The following is a 20637-nucleotide window of genomic DNA, read 5'->3' on the forward strand; positions in this document are numbered from 1 at the left end:
GCAAGACTTTAGTGAGAGAGAGTTGGGCCGTGATAACATTTCTAAGCAGTAAGATATTCATTAGGCATGAGCCCTTGCTGCATAATGCAATTCTCCCCATACTGATTCTGTTATCTTCAATTGGTCTCCTCTGGTTACCGTCATACCTGCCACTGGCAAGCGTTTCTCCTTATTACCTCAATCAAATCCCCTTGTAATTTTGAAAGCCTCTTATTAAATTTCCTCTTAACCGCCTGAGGAAAACAATCCCGAACTCTCAACATAACTGAAGTTCCTTATCCCTCGGACCACTCTGCAAGACGTCAAACTGAGTGTCTCGCTCTGTATGTCTATCTTTGTCTCCCTCTTTGTCCGTGTCTCTCTATGTATAGGATTCTGAGGGTGCTTGACAGGATAGATGCAGGGAGGATGTTTCTCCTCCTGGGGGAACCTAAAACTAGGGGGCAAAGCTTCAGGATATCCGGTCGGCCATTTAAAACGGAGATGAGCAGGAATTTCTTCTCTCAGAATGTGGTGAATCTTTGGAATCCTCTATCCCAGAGAGCTGTGGAGGCGGAGTTATTGAATATGTTCAACGTGGAGATAGACATATATTTGAGCTACAGTGGTGTCAAGGGTTATGGGGAGCGGGCAGGAAAGTGGCGTTGAGTTGAAGATCTGATCAGCCATGAATTTTTTGAATGGCGGGGCAGGCTCGAGGGGACGAATTGCCTGCTCCTGTTTCTTCTGTCCCTTCTGCTTGTTTGTCCCTCTGTTCAGAGGAGGATTTTAGATCCGACAGATTCAGTATCGTTCAGTTACTCGTTAGTATAGTGGTGAGAATCTCTGCCTGTCACGCGGGAGACCGGGGTTCAATTCGCCGACGGAGAGGATTTTTAACATCCCCAATTTTAAACCTTTGGGCAGCTCCTTAAAAAGACCCTGGGAAAAGTTGATTCGAATAAAATGAACTAAAATAATTTCTAAAATATGTACTGGCATATCAAGAAATGTATAACAACTCCCTGCACCAGTTCCTCGTTAGTAGAGTGTGCTCTTTTTGTGTGGGGCACTGAGGAGGGAGAGAGAAAATAAGATAACAGCGGGAGAAAGCATGACTGCTCTTTCAAAGAGACAGCACGGGCACGATTGGCCGAAAGGCCTCCCACCGTGCTGCCAGCCTCCATGAATCCATGACACTGAGATGGATATCTGAGACATACCCACACAAAGAGAGCACATACGGGTATTTTATGTGTGTTTGATGCTTTGTCTCAAGCACTGCATCACCATTTCCTCTACAATGTCCTGGATATTATAATGTTCAGTATTCAATTCCCCGACGGCTTCTCTCTGACTGTATGCCTCTGTCTCTGAGAAAAGCATAGAAGGAAATATATGCCAAATGGACGCCTTCCCGCAATGGTGCTGTGGCTTAGTGAACTTGTCCTTTGTGTTCTCGTCTAAAAGATGTCATCTTGAACGAAAAGTTTGTCTGGCGTGAAAGTGATCTGAATTTCAAAGCAGCAAGGAGGAAAGTCTGCGTTGCTCTGCTAGCTGGCAAGCACATTCTTGCAGCTTCCCTGGTGGTCTAGTGGTTAGGATTCGGCGCTTTCACCGCCGTGGCCCGGGTTCGATTCCCGGCCAGGGAACAGTGTGTTTTGGGGCTGTTTGAAATGCCTCCAATCAATGCACCCGCGCGAAGCAATGCCTGCTCCTGATCAACCGTTGAAATTTCAACACTGCTGTCGCCTGAACAGGTACACAATGTACTTCCTTGCTTTCTGTAAAATGCCTGCTGTTTCAAAGTCAGCAGGAAATTATATTTGGAACGAGACAATTTAAACGTGTACATTCCCACATTTAACTGCAGCTCACAGTGTCAGAACAGTCACGGTTATTATCAATCTTCCATGTATTTTCTTGCAGGCCGCACCCCCCTAACAAACTTAGCTTATCACAGCACGGCTATCAATCAACTCAACGCCAGTGTGAAGAATGCAACATTTGAAAGTTAGCAACGTGTGCAAGACTTTAGTGAGAGAGAGTTGGGCCGTGATAACATTTCTAAGCAGTAAGATATTTATTAGGCATGAGCCCTTGCTGCGTAAGACAATTCTCCCCATACTGATTCTGTTATCTTCAATTGGTCTCCCCTGGTTACCGTCATACCTGCCACTGGCAAGCGTTTCTCCTTATTACCTCAATCAAATCCCCTTGTAATTTTGAAAGCCTCTTATTAAATTTCCTCTTAACCGCCTGAGGAAAACAATCCCAAACTCTCTACATAACTGAAGTTCCTTATCCCTCGGACCACTCTGCAAGACTTCAAACTGAGTGTCTCGCTCTGTATGTCGATCTTTGTCTCCCTCTTTGTCCGTGTCTCTCTATGTATAGGATTCTGAGGGTGCTTGACAGGATAGATGCAGGGAGGATGTTTCTCCCCCTGGGGGAACGTAAAACTAGGGGGCAAAGCTTCAGGATATCCGGTCGGCCATTTAAAACGGAGATGAGCAGGAATTTCTTCTCTCAGAATGTGGTGAATCTTTGGAATCCTCTATCCCAGAGAGCTGTGTAGGCGGAGTTATTGAATATGATCAACGTGGAGATAGACATATATTTGAGCTACAGTGGAGTCAAGGGTTATGGGGAGCGGGCAGGAAAGTGGCGTTGAGTTGAAGATCTGATCAGCCATGAATTTTTTGAATGGCGGGACAGGCTCGAGGGGACGAATTGCCCACTCCTGCTCCTATTTCTTCTGTTTTTATTTCTGTCCCTTCTGCTTGTTTGTCCCTCTGTTCACAGGAGGATTTTAGCTCTGACAGATTCGGTATCGCTCAGTTACTCGTTAGTATAATGGTGAGTATCTCTGCCTGTCACGCGGGAGACCGGGGTTCAATTCGCCGACGGGGAGGATGTTTAACATCCCCAATTTTAAACCTTTGGGCAGCTCCTTAAAAAGATCCTGGGAAAAGTTGATTAGAATAAAATGAACTAAAATAATTATAAAATATGTACTGGCATATCAAGAAATGTATAACAACTCCCTGCACCAGTTCCTCGTTAGTAGAGTGTGCTCTTTTTGTGTGGGGCGCTGAGGAGGGAGAGAGAAAATAAGATAACAGCGGGAGAAAGCATGACTGCTCTTTCAAAGAGACAGCACGGGCACAATTGTCCGAATGGCCTCCCTCTGTGCTGCCAGCCTCCATGAATCCATCACACTGAGATGGATATCTGAGACATACCCACACAAAGAGAGCACATACGGGTATTTTATGTGTGTTTGATGCTTTGTCTCAAGCACTGCATCACCATTTCCTCTACAATGTCCTGGATATTATAATGTTCAGTATTCAATTCCCCGACGGCTTCTCTCTGACTGTATGCCTCTGTCTCTGAGAAAAGCATAGAAGGAAATATATGCCAAATGGACACCTTCCCGCAATGGTGCTGTGGCTTAGTGAACTTGTCCTTTGTGTTCTCGTCTAAAAGATGTCATCTTGAACGAAAAGTTTGTCTGGCGTGAAAGTGATCTGAATTTCAAAGCAGCAAGGAGGAAAGTCTGCGTTGCTCTGCTTGCTGGCAAGCCCATTCTTGCAGCTTCCCTGGTGGTCTAGTGGTTAGGATTCGGCGCTTTCACCGCCGTGGCCCGGGTTCGCATTCCCGGTCAGGGAACAGTGTGTTTTGGGGCTGTTTGAAATGCCTCCAATCAATGCACCCGCGCGAAGCAATGCCTGCTGCTGATCAACCGTTGAAATTTCAACACTGCTGTCGCCTCAACAGGTACACAATGTACTTCCATGCCTGCTGTTTCAAAGTCAGCAGGAAATTATATTTGGAACGAGACAATTTAAACGTGTACATTCCCACATTTAACTGCAGCTCACAGTGTCAGAACAGTCACGGTTATTATCAATCTTCCATGTATTTTCTTGCAGGCCGCACCCCCCTAACAAACTTAGCTTATCACAGCACGGCTATCAATCAACTCAACGCCAGTGTGAAGAATGCAACATTTGAAAGTTAGCAACGTGTGCAAGACTTTAGTGAGAGAGAGTTGGGCCGTGATAACATTTCTAAGCAGTAAGATATTCATTAGGCATGAGCCCTTGCTGCGTAATACAATTCTCCCCATACTGATTCTGTTATCTTCAATTGGTCTCCTCTGGTTACCGTCATCACTGGCAAGCGTTTCTCCTTATTACCTCAATCAAATCCCCTTGTAATTTTGAAAGCCTCTTATTAAATTTCCTCTTAACCGCCTGAGGAAAACAATCCCAAACTCTCAACATAACTGAAGTTCCTTATCCCTCGGACCACTCCGCAAGACGTCAAACTGAGTGTCTCGCTCGGTATGTCTATCTTTGTCTCCCTCTTTGTCCGTGTCTCTCTATGTATAGTATTCTGAGGGTGCTTGACAGGATAGATGCAGGGAGGATGTTTCTCCTCCTGGGGGAACCTAAAACTAGGGGGCAAAGCTTCAGGATATCCGGTTGGCCATTAAAAACGGAGATGAGCAGGCATTTCTTCTCTCAGAATGTGGTGAACCTTTGGAATCCTCTATCCCAGGGAGCTGTGGAGGCGGAGTTATTGAATATGTTCAACGTGGAGATAGACATATATTTGAGCTACAGTGGAGTCAAGGGTTATGGGGAGCGGGCAGGAAAGTGGCGTTGAGTTGAAGATCTGATCAGCCATGAATTTTTTGAATGGCGGGGCAGGCTCGAGGGGACGAATTGCCCACTCCTGCTCCAATTTCTTCTGTTCTTATTTCTGTCCCTTCTGCTTGTTTGTCCCTCTGTTCACAGGAGGATTTTAGCTCTGACAGATTCGGTATCGTTCAGTTACTCGTTAGTATAGTGGTGAGTATCTCTGCCTGTCACGTGGGAGACTGGGGTTCAATTCGCCGACAGGGAGGATTTTTAACATCCCCAATTTTAAACCTTTGGGCAGCTCCTTAAAAAGACCCTGGGAAAAGTTGATTAGAATAAAATGAACTAAAATAATTATTAAATATGTACTGACATATGAAGAAATGTATAACAACTCCCTGCACCAGTTCCTCGTTAGTAGAGTGTGCTCTTTTTGTGTGGGGCACTGAGGAGGGAGAGAGAAAATAAGATAACAGCGGGAGAAAGCATGACTGCTCTTTCAAAGAGACAGCACGGGCACGATTGGCCGAATGGCCTCCCTCTGTGCTGCCAGCCTCCATGAATCCATGACACTGAGATGGATATCTGAGACATACCCACACAAAGAGAGCACATACGGGTGTTTTATGTGTGTTTGATGCTTTGTCTCAAGCACTGCATAACCATTTCCTCTACAATGTCCTGGTTATTATAATGTTCAGCATTCAATTCCCCGACGGCTTCTCTCTGACTGTATGCCTCTGTCTCTGAGAAAAGCATAGAAGGAAATATATGCCAAATGGACGCCTTCCCGCAATGGTGCTGTGGCTTAGTGAACTTGTCCTTTGTGTTCTCGTCTGAAAGATGTCATCTTGAACGAAAAGTTTGTCTGGCGTGAAAGTGATCTGAATTTCAAAGCAGCAAGGAGGAAAGTCTGCGTTGCTCTGCTAGCTGGCAAGCACATTCTTGCAGCTTCCCTGGTGGTCTAGTGGTTAGGATTCGGCGCTTTCACCGCCGTGGCCCGGGTTCGATTCCCGGTCAGGAAACAGTGTGTTTTTGGGCTGTTTGAAATGCCTCCAATCAATGCAACCGCGCGAAGCAATGCCTGCTCCTGATCAACCGTTGAAATTTCAACACTGCTGTCGCCTCAACAGGTACACAATGCACTTCCATGCCTGCTGTTTCAAAGTGAGCAGGAAATTATATTTGGAACGAGACAATTTAAACGTGTACATTCCCACATTTAACTGCAGCTCACAGTGTCAGAACAGTCACGGTTATTATCAATCTTCCATGTATTTTCTTGCAGGCCGCACCCCCCTAACAAACTTAGCTTATCACAGCACGGCTATCAATCAACTCAACGCCAGTGTGAAGAATGCAACATTTGAAAGTTAGCAACGTGTGCAAGACTTTAGTGAGAGAGAGTTGGGCCGTGATAACATTTCTAAGCAGTAAGATATTCATTAGGCATGAGCCCTTGCTACGTAATACAATTCTCCCCATACTGATTCTGTTATCTTCAATTGGTCTCCTCCGGTTACCGTCATACCTGCCACTGGCAAGCGTTTCTCCTTATTACCTCAATCAAATCCCCTTGTAATTTTGAAAGCCTCTTATTAAATTTCCTCTTAACCGCCTGAGGAAAACAATCCCGAACTCTCAACATAACTGAAGTTCCTTGTCCCTCGGACCACTCTGCAAGATGTCAAACTGAGTGTCTCGCTCTGTATGTCTATCTTTGTCTCCCTCTTTGTCCGTGTCTCTCTATGTATAGGATTCTGAGGGTGCTTGACAGGATAGATGCAGGGAGGATGTTTCTCCTCCTGGGGGAACCTAAAACTAGGGGGCAAAGCTTCAGGATATCCGGTCGGCCATTTAAAACGGAGATGAGCAGGAATTTCTTCTCTCAGAATGTGGTGAATCTTTGGAATCCTCTATCCCAGAGAGCTGTGGAGGCGGAATTATTGAATATGTTCAACGTGGAGATAGACATATATTTGAGCTACAGTGGAGTCAAGGGTTATGGGGAGCGGGCAGGAAAGTGGCGTTGAGTTGAAGATCTGATCAGCCATGAATTTTTTGAATGGCGGGACAGGCTCGAGGGGACGAATTGCCCACTCCTGCTCCTATTTCTTCTGTTCTTATTTCTTTCCCTTCTGCTTGTTTGTACCTCTGTTCACAGGAGGATTTTAGCTCTGACAGATTCAGCATCGTTCAGTTACTCGTTAGTATAGTGGTGAGTATCTCTGCCTGTTACGCGGGAGACGGGGGTTCAATTCGCCGACGGGGAGGATTTTTAACATCCCCAATTTTAAACCTTTGGGCAGCTCCTTAAAAAGACCCTGGGAAAAGTTGATTGGAATAAAATGAACTAAAATAATTATAAAATATGTACTGACATATGAAGAAATGCATAACAATTCCCTGCACCAGTTCCTCGTTAGTAGAGTGTGCTCTTTTTGTGTGGGGCACTGAGGAGGGAGAGAGAAAATAAGATAACAGCGGGAGAAAGCCTGACTGCTCTTTCAAAGAGACAGCACGGGCACAATTGTCCGAATGGCCTCCCTCTGTGCTGCCAGCCTCCATGAATCCATGACACTGAGATGGATATCTGAGACATACCCACACAAAGAGAGCACATACGGGTATTTTATGTGTGTTTGATGCTTTGTCTCAAGCACTGCATCACCATTTCCTCTACAATGTCCTGGATATTATAATGTTCAGAATTCAATTCCCCGACGGCTTCTCTCTGACTGTATGCCTCTGTCTCTGAGAAAAGCATAGAAGGAAATATATGCCAAATGGACGCCTTCCCGCAATGGTGCTGTGGCTTAGTGAACTTGTCCTTTGTGTTCTCGTCTAAAAGATGTCATCTTGAACGAAAAGTTTGTCTGGCGTGAAAGTGATCTGAATTTCAAAGCAGCAAGGAGGAAAGTCTGCGTTGCTCTGCTTGCTGGCAAGCACATTCTTGCAGCTTCCCTGGTGGTCTAGTGGTTAGGATTCGGCGCTTTCACCGCCGTGGCCCGGGTTCGATTCCCGGTCAGGGAACAGTGTGTTTTTGGGCTGTTTGAAATGCCTCCAATCAATGCACTCGCGCGAAGCAATGCCTGCTCCTGATCAACCGTTGAAATTTCAACACTGCTGTCGCCTCAACAGGTACACAATGTACTTCCATGCCTGCTGTTTCAAAGTCAGCAGGAAATTATATTTGGAACGAGACAATTTAAACGTGTACATTCCCACATTTAACTGCAGCTCACAGTGTCAGAACAGTCACGGTTATTATCAATCTTCCATGTATTTTCTTGCAGGCCGCACCCCCCTAATAAATTTAGCTTATCACAGCACGGCTATCAATCAACTCAACGCCAGTGTGAAGAATGCATCATTTGAAAGTTAGCAACGTGTGCAAGACTTTAGTGAGAGAGAGTTGGGCCGTGATAACATTTCTAAGCAGTAAGATATTCATTAGGCATGAGCACTTGCTACGTAATACAATTCTCCCCATACTGATTCTGTTATCTTCAATTGGTCTCCTCTGGTTACCGTCATACCTGCCACTGGCAAGCGTTTCTCCTTATTACCTCAATCAAATCCCCTTGTAATTTTGAAAGCCTCTTATTAAATTTCCTCTTAACCGCCTGAGGAAAACAATCCCGAACTCTCAACATAACTGAAGTTCCTTATCCCTCGGACCACTCTGCAAGACGTCAAACTGAGTGTCTCGCTCTGTATGTCGATCTTTGTCTCCCTCTTTGTCCGTGTCTCTCTATGTATAGGATTCTGAGGGTGCTTGACAGGATAGATGCAGGGAGGATGTTTCTCCTCCTGGGGGAACCTAAAACTAGGGGGCAAAGCTTCAGGATATCCGGTCGGCCATTTAAAACGGAGATGAGCAGGAATTTCTTCTCTCAGAATGTGGTGAATCTTTGGAATCCTCTATCCCAGAGAGCTGTGGAGGCGGAGTTATTGAATATGTTCAACGTGGAGATAGACATATATTTGAGCTACAGTGGAGTCAAGGGTTATGGGGAGCGGGCAGGAAAGTGGCGTTGAGTTGAAGATCTGATCAGCCATGAATTTTTTGAATGGCGGGGCAGGCTCGAGGGGACGAATTGCCCAGGCCTGCTCCTATTTCTTCTGTTCTTATTTCTGTCCCTTCTGCTTGTTTGTCCCTCTGTTCACAGGAGGATTTTAGCTCTGACAGATTCAGTATCGTTCAGTTACTCGTTAGTATAGTGGTGAGTATCTTTGCCTGTCACGCGGGAGACCGGGGTTCAATTCGCCGACGGGGAGGATTTTTAACATCTCCAATTTTAAACCTTTGGGCAGCTCCTTAAAAAGACCCTGGCAAAAGTTGTTTAGAATAAAATGAACTAAAATAATTATTAAATATGTACTGGCATATGAAGAAATGTATAACAACTCCCTGCACCAGTTCCTCGTTAGTAGAGTGTGCTCTTTTTGTGTGGGGCACTGAGGAGGGAGAGAGAAAATAAGATAACAGCGGGAGAAAGCATGACTGCTCTTTCAAAGAGACAGCACGGGCACGATTGGCCGAATGGCCTCCCTCTGTGCTGCCAGCCTCCATGAATCCATGACACTGAGATGGATATCTGAGACATACCCACACAAAGAGAGCACATACGGGTGTTTTATGTGTGTTTGATGCTTTGTCTCAAGCACTGCATCACCATTTCCTCTACAATGTCCTCGATATTATAATGTTCAGTATTCAATTCCCCGACGGCTTCTCTCTGACTGTATGCCTCTGTCTCTGAGAAAAGCATAGAAGGAAATATATGCCAAATGGACGCCTTCCCGCAATGGTGCTGTGGCTTAGTGAACTTGTCCTTTGTGTTCTCGTCTAAAAGATGTCATCTTGAACGAAAAGTTTGTCTGGCGTGAAAGTGATGTGAATTTCAAAGCAGCAAGGAGGAAAGTCTGCGTTGCTCTGCTTGCTGGCAAGCACATTCTTGCAGCTTCTCTGGTGGTTTAGTGGTTAGGATTCGGTGCTTTCACCGCCGTGGCCCGGGTTCGATTCCCGGTCAGGGAACAGTGTGTTTTGGGGCTGTTTGAAATGCCTCCAATCAATGCACCCGCGCGAAGCAATGCCTGCTCCTGATCAACCGTTGAAATTTCAACACTGCTGCCCCCTTAACAGGTACACAATGTACTTCCTTGCCTTCTGTAAAATGCCTGCTGTTTCAAAGTCAGCAGGAAATTATATTTGGAACGAGACAATTTAAACGTGTACATTCCCACATTTAACTGCAGCTCACAGTGTCAGAACAGTCACGGTTATTATCAATCTTCCATGTATTTTCTTGCAGGCCGCACCCCCCTAACAAACTTAGCTTATCACAGCACGGCTATCAATCAACTCAACGCCAGTGTGAAGAATGCAACATTTGAAAGTTAGCAACGTGTGCAAGACTTTAGTGAGAGAGAGTTGGGCCGTGATAACATTTCTAAGCAGTAAGATATTCATTAGGCATGAGCCCTTGCTGCGTAATACAATTCTCCCCATACTGATTCTGTTATCTTCAATTGGTCTCCTCTGGTTACCGTCATCACTGGCAAGCGTTTCTCCTTATTACCTCAATCAAATCCCCTTGTAATTTTGAAAGCCTCTTATTAAATTTCCTCTTAACCGCCTGAGGAAAACAATCCCAAACTCTCAACATAACTGAAGTTCCTTATCCCTCGGACCACTCCGCAAGACGTCAAACTGAGTGTCTCGCTCGGTATGTCTATCTTTGTCTCCCTCTTTGTCCGTGTCTCTCTATGTATAGTATTCTGAGGGTGCTTGACAGGATAGATGCAGGGAGGATGTTTCTCCTCCTGGGGGAACCTAAAACTAGGGGGCAAAGCTTCAGGATATCCGGTTGGCCATTAAAAACGGAGATGAGCAGGCATTTCTTCTCTCAGAATGTGGTGAACCTTTGGAATCCTCTATCCCAGGGAGCTGTGGAGGCGGAGTTATTGAATATGTTCAACGTGGAGATAGACATATATTTGAGCTACAGTGGAGTCAAGGGTTATGGGGAGCGGGCAGGAAAGTGGCGTTGAGTTGAAGATCTGATCAGCCATGAATTTTTTGAATGGCGGGGCAGGCTCGAGGGGACGAATTGCCCACGCCTGCTCCTATTTCTTCTGTTCTTATTTCTGTCCCTTCTGCTTGTTTGTCCCTCTGTTCACAGGAGGATTTTAGCTCTGACAGATTCAGTATCGTTCAGTTACTCGTTAGTATAGTGGTGAGTATCTCTGCCTGTCACGCGGGAGACCGGGGTTCAATTCGCCGACGGGGAGGATTTTTAACATCTCCAATTTTAAACCTTTGGGCAGCTCCTTAAAAAGACCCTGGGAAAAGTTGATTAGAATAAAATGAACTAAAATAATTATAAAATATGTACTGGCATATGAAGAAATGTATAACAACTCCCTGCAACAGTTCCTCGTTAGTAGAGTGTGCTCTTTTTGTGTGGGGCTCTGAGGAGGGAGAGAGAAAATAAGATAACAGCGGGAGAAAGCATGACTGCTCTTTCAAAGGGACAGCACGGGCACGATTGGCCGAATGGCCTCCCTCTGTGCTGCCAGCCTCCATGAATCCATGACACTGAGATGGATATCTGAGACATACCCACACAAAGAGAGCACATACGGGTATTTTATGTGTGTTTGATGCTTTGTCTCAAGCACTGCATCACCATTTCCTCTACAATGTCCTGGATATTATAATGTTCAGTATTCAATTCCCCGACGGCTTCTCTCTGACTGTATGCCTCTGTCTCTGAGAAAAGCATAGAAGGAAATATATGCCAAATGGACGCCTTCCCGCAATGGTGCTGTGGCTTAGTGAACTTGTCCTTTGTGTTCTCATCTAAAAGATGTCATCTTGAACGAAAAGTTTGTCTGGCGTGAAAGTGATCTGAATTTCAAAGCAGCAAGGAGGAAAGTCTGCGTTGATCTGCTTGCTGGCAAGCACATTCTTGCAGCTTCCCTGGTGGTCTAGTGGTTAGGATTCGGCGCTTTCACCGCCGTGGCCCGGGTTCGATTCCCGGTCAGGGGACAGTATGTTTTTGGGCTGTTTGAAATGCCTCCAATCAATGCACCCGCGCGAAGCAATGCCTGCTCCTGATCAACCGTTGAAATTTCAACACTGCTGTCGCCTCAACAGGGACACAATGTACTTCCCTGCCTTCTGTAAAATGCCTGCTGTTTCAAAGTCAGCAGGAAATTATATTTGGAACGAGACAATTTAAACGTGTACATTCCCACATTTAACTGCAGGTCACAGTGTCAGAACAGTCACGGTTATTATCAATCTTCCATGTATTTTCTTGCAGGCCGCACCCCCCTAACAAACTTAGCTTATCACAGCACGGCTATCAATCAACTCAACGCCAGTGTGAAGAATGCAACATTTGAAAGTTAGCAACGTGTGCAAGACTTTAGTGAGAGAGAGTTGGGCCGTGATAACATTTCTAAGCAGTAAGATATTCATTAGGCATGAGCCCTTGCTGCGTAAGACAATTCTCCCCATACTGATTCTGTTATCTTCAATTGGTCTCCCCTGCCACTGGCAAGCGTTTCTCCTTATTACCTCAATCAAATCCCCTTGTAATTTTGAAAGCCTCTTATTAAATTTCCTCTTAACCGCCTGAGGAAAACAATCCCAAACTCTCTACATAACTGAAGTTCCTTATCCCTCGGACCACTCTGCAAGACGTCAAACTGAGTGTCTCGCTCTGTATGTCTATCTTTGTCTCCCTCTTTGTCCGTGTCTCTCTATGTATAGGATTCTGAGGGTGCTTGACAGGATAGATGCAGGGAGGATGTTTCTCCCCCTGGGGGAACCTAAAACTAGGGGGCAAAGCTTCAGGATATCCGGTCGGCCATTTAAAACGGAGATGAGCAGGAATTTCTTCTCTCAGAATGTGGTGAATCTTTGGAATCCTCTATCCCAGAGAGCTGTGGAGGCGGAGTTATTGAATATGTTCAACGTGGAGATAGACATATATTTGAGCTACAGTGGAGTCAAGGGTTATGGGGAGCGGGCAGGAAAGTGGCGTTGAGTTGAAGATCTGATCAGCCATGAATTTTTTGAATGGCGGGGCAGGCTCGAGGGGACGAATTGCCCACTCCTGCTCCTATTTCTTCTGTTCTTATTTCTGTCCCTTCTGCTTGTTTGTCCCTCTGTTCAGAGGAGGATTTTAGCTCCGACAGATTCAGTATCGTTCAGTTACTCGTTAGTATAGTGGTGAGTATCTCTGCCTGTCACGCGGGAGACCGGGGTTCAATTCGCCGACAGGGAGGATTTTTAACATCTCCAATTTTAAACCTTTGGGCAGCTCCTTAAAAAGACCCTGGGAAAAGTTGATTAGAATAAAATGAACTAAAATAATTATAAAATATGTACTGACATATGAAGAAATGTATAACAACTCCCTGCACCAGTTCCTCGTTAGTAGAGTGTGCTCTTTTTGTGTGGGGCACTGAGGAGGGAGAGAGAAAATAAGATAACAGCGGGAGAAAGCATGACTGCTCTTTCAAAGAGACAGCACGGGCACGATTGGCCGAATGGCCTCCCTCTGTGCTGCCAGCCTCCATGAATCCATGACACTGAGATGGATATCTGGGACATACCCACACAAAGAGAGCACATACGGGTATTTTATGTGTGTTTGATGCTTTGTCTCAAGCACTGCATCACCATTTCCTCTACAATGTCCTCGATATTATAATGTTCAGTATTCAATTCCCCGACGGCTTCTCTCTGACTGTATGCCTCTGTCTCTGAGAAAAGCATAGAAGGAAATATATGCCAAATGGACGCCTTCCCGCAATGGTGCTGTGGCTTAGTGAACTTGTCCTTTGTGTTCTCGTCTAAAAGATGTCATCTTGAACGAAAAGTTTGTCTGGCGTGAAAGTGATCTGAATTTCAAAGCAGCAAGGAGGAAAGTCTGCGTTGCTCTGCTAGCTGGCAAGCACATTCTTGCAGCTTCCCTGGTGGTCTAGTGGTTAGGATTCGGCGCTTTCACCGCCGTGGCTCGGGTTCGATTCCCGGTCAGGGAACAGTGTGTTTTGGGGCTGTTTGAAATGCCTCCAATCAATGCACCCGCGCGAGGCAATGCCTGCTCCTGATCAACCGTTGAAATTTCAACACTGCTGTCGCCTTAACAGGTCTATCTTTGTCTCCCTCTTTGTCCGTGTCTCTGCTGGCGAGTCCGGGATTAGTGTCTTTTCATCAGGCTCTGGCGAGTCTGGGATTAGTGTCTTTGCATCAGGTGCTGGCGTGTCCAGGATTAGTGTCTTTGCATTAGGTGCTGGTGAGTCCGAGTTTAGTATCTTTGCCTCAGCTGCTGTCGAGTCCAGGATTACTGTCTCTGCATCAGGTGCTGGAGACTCCTGGATTAGTGTCATTACATCAGGTGCTGGCGAGTCCGTGATTAGTGTCTTTACATCAGGTGCTGGTGAGTCCGGGATTAGTGTCTTTACATCAGGTGCTGGCGAGTCCGGGATTAGTGTCTTTGCATCGGGTGCTGTCGAATCTGGGATTTGTGTCTTTACATCAGGTGCTGGCGAATCTGGGATTAGTCTCTCTGCAACAGGTGCTGGCGAGTCCGGGATTAGTGTCTTTACATCAGGTGCTGGCGAGTCTGGGATTAATGTCTTTACCTCAGGTGCTGTCGAGTCCGGGATAGTATCTTTCAATCAGGCGCTGGCGGGTCCGGGATTAGTGTCTTTACATCTGCTCCTGACGTATCAGGGATTAGTGTCACTGCATCAGGTGCTGGCGAGTCCGTGATTAGTGTCTCTGCATCAGGTGCTGGCGAGTCCGGGATTAGTATCTTTGCATCAGGTGCTCGCGAGTCTGGGATTAGTGCCTTTGCATCAGGTGCTGGCGAGTCCGGGATTAGTTTCTTTGCATCAGGTGCTGGCGAGTCCAGGATTAGTGTCTATACATCAGGTGCTGGCGTGTCCGGGATTAGTGTCTTTGCATCAGGTGCTGGCGAGTCTGTGATTAGTGTCATTACATCAGGTGCTGGCGAGTCCGGGATTAGTGTCTTTACATCAGGTGCAGGTGAGTCCGGTATTAGTGTCATTACATCAGGTGCTGGCGAGTCCGGGATTAGTGTCTTTACATCAGGTGCTGGTGAGTCCGGGATTAGTGTCTTTACATCAGTTGCTGTTGAGTTCAGGATTAGTGTCCCTGCATCAGGTGCTGGGGAGTCCGGGATTAGTGTCACTGCATCAGGTGCTGGCGAGTCCGGGATTAGTATCTTTGCATCAGGTGCTCGCGAGTCTGGGATTAGTGCCTTTGCATCAGGTGCTGGCGAGTCCGGGATTAGTTTCTTTGCATCAGGTGCTGGCGAGTCCAGGATTAGTGTCTATACATCAGGTGCTGGCGTGTCCGGGATTAGTGTCTTTGCATCAGGTGCTGGCGAGTCTGTGATTAGTGTCATTACATCAGGTGCTGGCGAGTCCGGGATTAGTGTCTTTACATCAGGTGCAGGTGAGTCCGGTATTAGTGTCATTACATCAGGTGCTGGCGAGTCCGGGATTAGTGTCTTTACATCAGGTGCTGGTGAGTCCGGGATTAGTTTCTTTACATCAGTTGCTGTTGAGTTCGGGAATAGTGTCTCTGCATCAGGTGCTGGCGAGTCCGGGATTAGTGTCTTTACATCAGAAGATGGCCAGTCCGGGATTAGTGTCTTTGCATCAGGTGCTGGTGAGTCTGGGATTAGTGCCTTTGCATCAGGTGCTGGCGAGTCCAGGATTAGTGTCTTTGCATCAGGTGCTGGTGAGTCTGGGATTATTGTCTCTGCATCAGGTGCTGGCGTGTCCGGGATTTCTGTCTCTGCATCAGGTGCTGGCGAGTCCGGGATTAGTGCCTTTACATCAAGTGCTGGCGAGTCCAGGATTAGTGTATTTGCATCAGGTGCTGGCGAGTTCGAGATTAATGTCACTGCATCAGGTGCTGGTGAGTCCGGGATTAGTGTATTTGCATCAGGCGCTGGCGAGTCCGGGATTAGTGTCTTTCCATCAGTTGCTGGTGAGTCCGGGATTAGTGTCACTGCAACAGGTGCTGGCGAGTCCGGGATTAGTGTCTTTTCATCAGGCTCTGGCGAGTCTGGGATTAGTGTCTTTGCATCAGGTGCTGGCGAGTCTGGGATTAGTGTCTTTGCATCAGGTGCTGGCGTGTCCAGGATTAGTGTCTTTGCATTAGGTGCTGGTGAGTCCGAGTTTAGTATCTTTGCCTCAGCTGCTGTCGAGTCCAGGATTACTGTCTCTGCATCAGGTGCTGGAGACTCCTGGATTAGTGTCATTACATCAGGTGCTGGCGAGTCCGGGGTTAGTGTCTGTACATCAGGTGGTGACCTATCCGGGATTCGTGTCTTTGCATCAGATGCTGGTGAGTCTGGGATTAGTGTCTTTGCATCAGTTGCTGGTGAGTCTGGGATTAGTGTCTTTACATCAGGTGCTGTCGAGTCCGGGATTAGGGTCTCTGCATCAGGTGCTGGCGAGTCCGGGATTAGTGTCTTTACATCAGATGCTGGCCAGTCCGGGATTAATGTCTTTGCATCAGGTGCTGGTGAGTCTGGGATTAGTGATTCTGCATCAGGTGCTGGTGAGTCTGGGATTAGTGTCTGCATCAGGTGCTGGCGAGTCCGGGATTTCTGTCTCTGCATCAGGTGCTGGCGAGTCCGGGATTAGTGTCTTTGCATCAGGTGCTGGCGAGTGCGGGATTAGTGCCACTGCATCAGGTGCTGGCGAGTCCGGGATTAGTGTCTTTACATCAGATGCTGGCGAGTCCGGGATTAGTGATTCTGCATCAGGTGCTGGCGAATCCGGGATTAGTGTCACTGCAACAGGTGCTGGCGAGTCCGGGATTAGTGTCACTGCAACAGGTGCTGGCGAGTCCGGGATTAGTGCCACTGCATCAGGTGCTGGTGATTCCAGGATTAGTGTCTTTACATCAGGTGCTGGCGAGTCTGGGATTAGTGTCACTGCATCAGGTGCTGGCGAATCCGGGATTAGTGTCACTGCAACAGGTGCTGGCGAGTCTGGGATTAGTTTCCTTGCATCAGAAGCTGGCCAGTCCGGGATTAGTGTCTTTACATCAGGCGCTGGCGTGTCCGGGATTAGTGTCACTGCATCAGGTGCTGGCGAGTCTCGGATTAGTGTCTTTACATCAGGTGCTGGCGAGTCCAGGTTTAGTGTCTTTACATCAGCTGCTGCCGAGTCCGGGATTAGTGTCTTTACATCAGGTGCTGGCGAGTCCGGGCTTAGTGTCTTTGCATCAGGTGCTGGTGAGTCTGGGATTAGTTTCTGCATCAGGTGCTGGCGAGTTCGGGTTTAGTGATGCTGCATCAGGTGCGGGCGTGTCCGGGATTTCTGTCTCTGCATCAGGTGCTGGCGAGTCCGGGATTAGTGTCTTTACATCAAGTGCTGGCGAGTCCAGGATTAGTGTCACTGCAACAGGTGCTGGCGAGTCCGGGATTAGTGTCTCTGCATCAGGTGCTGGAGAGTCCGGGATTAGTGTCTCTGCATCAGGTGCTGGCGAGTCCGGGATTAGTGTTTTTACATCAGCTGGTGGCGAGTCCGGGATTAGTGTCTTCACATCAGGCGCTGGCGTGTCCGGGATTAGTGTCTTTCCATCAGCTGCTGGCGTGTCCGGGATGAGTGTCTCTGCATCAGGTGCTGGTGAGCCCGGGATTAGTGTCTTTACATCAAGTGCTGGCGAGTCCAGGATTAGTGTATCTGCATCAGGTGCTGGCGTGTCCGGGATTAGTGCCACTGGATCAGGTGCTGCCGGGTCTGGGATTAGTGTCTTTGCATCAGGTGCTGTCGAGTCCGGGATTAGTGTCTTTGCATCAGGTGCTGTCGAGTCCGGGATTAGTGTCTTTACATCAGGTGCTGGCGAGTCCGGTATTAGTGTCTTTGCATCAGGTGCTGGCGAGTCCGGGTATTGTGTCTTTACATCAGGTGCTGGCGAGTCATGGTTTGTGCCTGTGCATCAGGTGCTGCCGTGTCTGGGATTAGTGTCTTTGCATCAGGTGCTTGCGAGTCCGGGATTAGTGTCTTTACTTCAGGTGCTGGCGAGTCCGGGATTAGTGTCTCTGCATCAGGTGCTGGCGATTCCGGGATTAGTGTCTTCACGTCAGGTGCTGTTGAGTCCGGGATAGTAGCTTTACATCAGGCGCTGGCGAGTCTGGGATTAGTGTCTTTAGATCAGGTACTGGAGAGTCCGGGATTAGTGTCTTTACATCAGTTGCTGTTGCGTTCGGGATTGTGTCTCTGCATCAGGTGCTGGCGAGTCCGGGATTAGTGTCTTTGCATCAGGTGCTGGCGAGTCCGGGATTAGTGTCTTTGCATCAGGTGCTGGCGAGTGCGGGATTAGTGCCACTGCATCAGGTGCTGGCGTGTCCGGGATTAGTGTCTTTGCCTCAGCTGCTGGAGAGTCCAGGATTACTGTCTCTGCATCAGGTGCTGGCAAGTCCAGGATTAGTGTCTTTTCATCAGGTGCTGGCGAGTGCGGGATGAGTGCCACTGCCTCAGGTGCTGGCGAGTCCGGGATTAGTGTCTTTACATCAGGTGCTGGCGAGTCCGGGATTAGTGTCTTTACATCAGGTGCTGGCGAGTCCGGGATTAGTGATTCTGCATCAGGTGCTGGCGAATCCGGGATTAGTGTCACTGCAACAGGTGCTGGCGAGTCCGGGATTAGTGTCACTGCAACAGGTGCTGGCGAGTCCGGGATTAGTGCCACTGCATCAGGTGCTGGTGAGTCCAGGATTAGTGTCTTTACATCAGGTGCTGGCGAGTCTGGGATTAGTGTCTCTGCATCAGGGGCTGGCGAGTCTGGGATTAGTGTCCTTGCATCAGAAGCTGGCCAGTCCAGGATTAGTGTCTTTGCATCAGCTGCTGGTGAGTCTGGGATTAGTGTCTATGCATCAGCTGCTGGTGAGTCTGGGATTAGTGTCTATGCATCAGGTGCTGGCGAGTCCGGGATTAGTGTATCTGCATCAGGTGCTGGCGTGTCCGGGATTAGTGCCACTGGATCAGGTGCTGCCGGGTCTGGGATTAGTGTCTTTGCATCAGGTGCTGGCGAGTGCGGGATTAGTGTCTTTACATCAGGTGCTGTCGAGTCCGGGATTAGTGTCTTTACATCAGGTGCTGGCGAGTCCGGTATTAGTGTCTTTGCATCAGGTGCTGGCGAGTCCGGTATTAGTGTCTTTGCATCAGGTGCTGGCGAGTCCGGGTATTGTGTCTTTACATCAGGTGCTGGCTAGTCAGCGTTTGTGTCTGTGCATCAGGTGCTGTCGAGTCCGGGTTTAGTGTCTATGCATCAGGTGCAGTCGACTCCAGGATTAGTGTCTTTAATTCAGGTGCTGGCGAGTCCGGGATTAGTGTCTTTGCATCAGGTGCTGGTGAGTCTGGAATTAATGTCTATGCATCAGGTGCTGGCGAGTCCGGGATTATTGACTCTGCATCAGGTGCTGGTGAGTCTGGGATTAGTGTCTGCATCAGGTGCTGGCGAGTTCGTGTTTAGTGATGCTGCATCAGGAGCTGGCGTGTCCGGGATTTCTGTCTCTGCATCAGGTGCTGGCGAGTCCGGGATTAGTGTCTTTACATCAAGTGCTGGCGAGTCCAGGATTAGTGTATCTGCATCAGGTGCTGGCGAGTCCGGGATTAGTGTCACTGCAACAGGTGCTGGCGAGTCCGGGATAAGTGGCTCTGCATCAGATGCTTGAGAGTCCGGGATTAGTGTCTCTGCATCAGGTGCTGGCGAGTCCGGGCTAAGTGTTTTTACATCAGCTGGTGGCGAGTCCGGGATTAGTGTCATTACATCAGGTGCTGGCGAGTCCGGGATTTGTGTCTTTACATCAGGTGCTGGTGAGTCCGGGATTAGTGTCTTTGCATCAGCTGCTGGCGAGTCCAGGATTAGTGTATCTGCATCAGGTGCTGGCGTGTCCGGGATTAGTGCCACTGGATCAGGTGCTGCCGGGTCTGGGATTTGTGTCTTTGCATCAGGTGCTGTCGTGTCCGGGATTAGTGTCTTTACATCAGATGCTGGCGAGTCCGTTATTAGTGTCTTTACATCAGGTGCTGGCGAGTCTGAGATTAGTGTCTTTACTTCAGGTGCTGGCGAGTCTGGGATTAGTGTCTCTGCATCAGGTGCTGGCGATTCCGGGATTAGTGTCACTGCATCAGGTGCTGGCGAGTCTGGGATTAGTGACTCTGCATCAGGTGCTGGTGAGTCTGTGATTAGTGTCTGCATCAGGTGCTGGCGAGTTCGGGTTTAGTGATGCTGCATCAGGTGCTGGCGTGTCCGGGATTTCTGTCTCTGCATCAGGTGCTGGCGAGTCCGGGATTAGTGTCTTTACATCAAGTGCTGGCGAGTCCAGGATTAGTGTATCTGCATCAGGTGCTGGCGAGTCCGGGATTAGTGTCACTGCAACAGGTGCTGTCGAGTCCAGGATAAGTGTCTTTACATCAGGTGCTGGTGTGTCCGGGATTAGTGCCTTTGCATCAGGTACTCGCGAGTCCGGGATTAGTGTCTTTTCATCAGGCGTGGCAAGTCTGGGATTAGTGTCTTTGCATCAGGTGCTGGTGAATTTGGGATTAGTGTCTTTGCATCAGGTGCTGGCGTGTCTGGGATTAGTGTATTTGCATTAGCTGCTGGCGAGTGCGGGACTAGTGCCACTGCATCAGCTGCTGTCGAGTCCGGGTCTAGTGTCTTTACATCAGGTGCTGGCGAGTCTGGGATTAGTGTCTTTGCATCAGGTGCTTGCGAGTCCGCGTTTGTGTCTGTGCATCAGGTGCTGCCGTGTCCGGGTATAGTGTCTTTGCATCAGGTGCTGTCGAGTCCGGGATAGTTTCTTTACATCAGGTGCTGGCGTGTCCGGGATTAGTGTCTTTACATCAGCTGCTGGCGAGTCCGGGATTAGTGTCATTACATCAGCTGCTGGCGAGTCTGGGATTAGTGTCTTTGCCTCAGGTGCTGGCGAGTCCA

The 20637-nt window shown here is 48.1% G+C and overlaps 6 non-coding genes across 6 annotated transcripts; all 6 read left to right on the plus strand.

The window, feature by feature from the left end:
• The first annotated feature begins 1559 nt into the window (after window positions 1-1559).
• trnae-uuc (transfer RNA glutamic acid (anticodon UUC)) lies at window positions 1560-1631 on the plus strand. The gene has a single exon. It is a non-coding gene; the product is annotated as a tRNA-Glu (tRNA).
• A 1950-nt stretch (window positions 1632-3581) lies between these two features.
• On the plus strand, window positions 3582-3654 carry trnae-uuc (transfer RNA glutamic acid (anticodon UUC)). The gene has a single exon. It is a non-coding gene; the product is annotated as a tRNA-Glu (tRNA).
• A 1930-nt stretch (window positions 3655-5584) lies between these two features.
• On the plus strand, window positions 5585-5656 carry trnae-uuc (transfer RNA glutamic acid (anticodon UUC)). The gene has a single exon. It is a non-coding gene; the product is annotated as a tRNA-Glu (tRNA).
• Window positions 5657-7592: 1936 nt separating this feature from the next.
• Window positions 7593-7664, plus strand: trnae-uuc (transfer RNA glutamic acid (anticodon UUC)). The gene has a single exon. It is a non-coding gene; the product is annotated as a tRNA-Glu (tRNA).
• A 3952-nt stretch (window positions 7665-11616) lies between these two features.
• trnae-uuc (transfer RNA glutamic acid (anticodon UUC)) lies at window positions 11617-11688 on the plus strand. Its single transcript has one exon. It is a non-coding gene; the product is annotated as a tRNA-Glu (tRNA).
• A 1934-nt stretch (window positions 11689-13622) lies between these two features.
• On the plus strand, window positions 13623-13694 carry trnae-uuc (transfer RNA glutamic acid (anticodon UUC)). The gene has a single exon. It is a non-coding gene; the product is annotated as a tRNA-Glu (tRNA).
• Window positions 13695-20637: the final 6943 nt, after the last annotated feature.

This window comes from Somniosus microcephalus, unplaced genomic scaffold (assembly GCF_052327205.1).
Source record: "Somniosus microcephalus isolate GS21.2 unplaced genomic scaffold, FLI_Smic_1.0 unresolved_chr8, whole genome shotgun sequence".
Taxonomy (NCBI): domain Eukaryota; kingdom Metazoa; phylum Chordata; class Chondrichthyes; order Squaliformes; family Somniosidae; genus Somniosus; species Somniosus microcephalus.